Below are 2,427 nucleotides of genomic sequence, written 5' to 3' on the forward strand. Positions count from 1 at the left end.
AAGCTGTTTATCAGGTTTAGGAGTTCTTTGGTGGAATTTTTAGGGTCACTTATATATACTATCATATCATCTGCAAAAAGTGATATTTTGACTTCTTCTTTTCCAATTTTTATCCCCTTGATCTCCTTTTGTCGTCAAATTGTTCTGGCTAGGACTTCAAGTACAATGTTTAATAGGTAGGGAGAATGTGGGCAGCCTTGTCTAGTCCCTGATTTAAGTGTCTGTACCCCATTTTTAATAGGGTTATTTGGTTTCCTGGAGTCTAAATTCTTAAGTTCTTTGTATATATCGGACATTAGCCCTCTATTGGATGTAGGATTGGTAAGGATCTTTTTAGATACAAATTGTGGAGCAGAAACTGAAGGAAAGGCCATCCAGTGACTGTCTCACCTGGGGATCCGTCACATATACACTCACCAAAGCCAGATATTATTGTGGATGCCAAGAAGTGCTTGCTTACAGGAGTCTGATACAGCTGTGTCCTGAGAGGCTTTCCCAGTGCCTGACAGATACAGAAGTGGATGCTCACTGCCATCCATTGGACTGAGCACAGTGTCCCCAGTGGAGGAGCTAAAGAAAGGACCCAATGAGCTTAAGGGTTGTGCAGCCCCATAGAAGGAACAACAATATGACCCAAGCAGTACCCTCAGAGCTCCCAGGAACTAAACCAACAACCAAAGAGTACACATGGTGGGACCCATAGCTCCAGTTGCATATGTAGCAGAGGATGGTCTTATGGGACATCAGTGAGAGGAGAGGCCCTTGGTCATATGAAGGCTCAATGCCCCAGTGAAGGGGAATGCCAGGATAGGGAAGCAGGAATGGGTGGGTTAGTGAGCAGGAGGAAGGGAAAGGGATAGAGAGTTTTCAGAGGGGAAACGAGGAAAGGAGATAACATTTGAAATTTAAATAAAGAAAATATCTAATAAAAAATAAAAATAAAAAAATTAAAGAATTTAAAGAATCCTACAGCTGGATCTCATTGTGGCATTTTCTCAATTGAGTTTTCCTCCTTTCAGATGACTTGTAGTTGACATAAAACTCTCCAACACACAAGCATAGATATTTCCATTTCTTGATGAACACTACAGAGCTTTTTAAATTTAATGTGTAGATGTAATGAAAGGATTTCATTCTTTTTGTGGTTGAATTGTTCCTTTGCTGATATATAACACATGTTCTCTGTATGATTAATCATCCATGGTTATTTTCATATACTGGACTTTTTTTAAGGAATGTTGCAATAAGATGTGCTACATGGCTACTCTTCCAGAGGACCCTGGTTCAATTCCAACTAATGACTGTTTCTACTTCCTTAGGATTATAGGGTTGTTTAAATAGTTTACCTGATCTTGGTGTAACTTTGGTAAGTGGTATCTGTCTAGAAGATTATCCATTTCCTTTAGAATTTTCAGTTTTGTGGAGTAGCTCCTGAATTCAGACCTAATTTGTCTTTGCATTCCTTCACTGTCCTTTGTGATATCCCTCCTTTCATTTCTGATTCTGTTAATTTGAATACTGTCTCTATTTAGTGAGTTTGGCTAAGGGTTTAAATATGTTGATATTCTCAAAAAAAAAAAAAACAGTTCTTAGTTCTATTGATCCTTTATACTGTCTAGTTCCTTTCTAATTTATTGAATTTAATCCTGATTTTGATTATTTCCTGCCATTTACTTATATTAGCTGGGTTTGCTTCTTTTTTTCTAGAGAATTCAGATGTACTTTTAAATTTCTGGTATGAGAACACAAGCTGCATCTGTAGCAGAAGATGGCCTAGTCAGCCATCACTGGGAAGAGAGGCCCCTAGGTCTTGCAAACTTTATATGCCCCAGTACAGGGGAACACCAGGGCCAAGAAGTGGGAGTTGGTGAGTAGGGGAGCAGGGAAGAGGGGAGGGTATAGGGAACTTTTGGTATAGCATTTGAAATGTAAATAAAGAAAATATCTAATAAAAAAAGAGAACTCTAATTTTTTATGGGAGCACTTAGTTTTATGAACTTTCCTCCTAGCACTGCTTTCATTGTGTCTCATGAATTTGGATATGTGGTACCTTAATTTTCATTGAGTTCTAGAAAGTAATTTCTTTCTTTATTTCTTCCCTGACAAAGAGATCATTGAGTAGAGAACTGTTCTCTTTCCATAAATTTGTGGGCTTTCTGTTGTTTGTGATATTGTTGAAGCCCAGCTTTTATTCCTGGTGCTCTGGTAAGATACATGGTGTTCAATTTTCTTGTACATGTTAATATTTGCTTTGTAAATGAGTATTTGGTCAATTTTGGAGAACGTTTCATGAGGTTCTGAAAAGAAGGTATATTCTTTTGTGTTTGGGTTAAATGTTCTTTTTTTAATATTTTTTATTACATATTTTCCTCAATTACATTTCCAATGCTATCCCAAAAGTCCCCCATACCCTCCCCCCCACTTCTC

The sequence above is a fragment of the Mus caroli genome, chromosome X (genome assembly GCF_900094665.2).
Source record: "Mus caroli chromosome X, CAROLI_EIJ_v1.1, whole genome shotgun sequence".
In the NCBI taxonomy this organism is placed as follows: domain Eukaryota; kingdom Metazoa; phylum Chordata; class Mammalia; order Rodentia; family Muridae; genus Mus; species Mus caroli.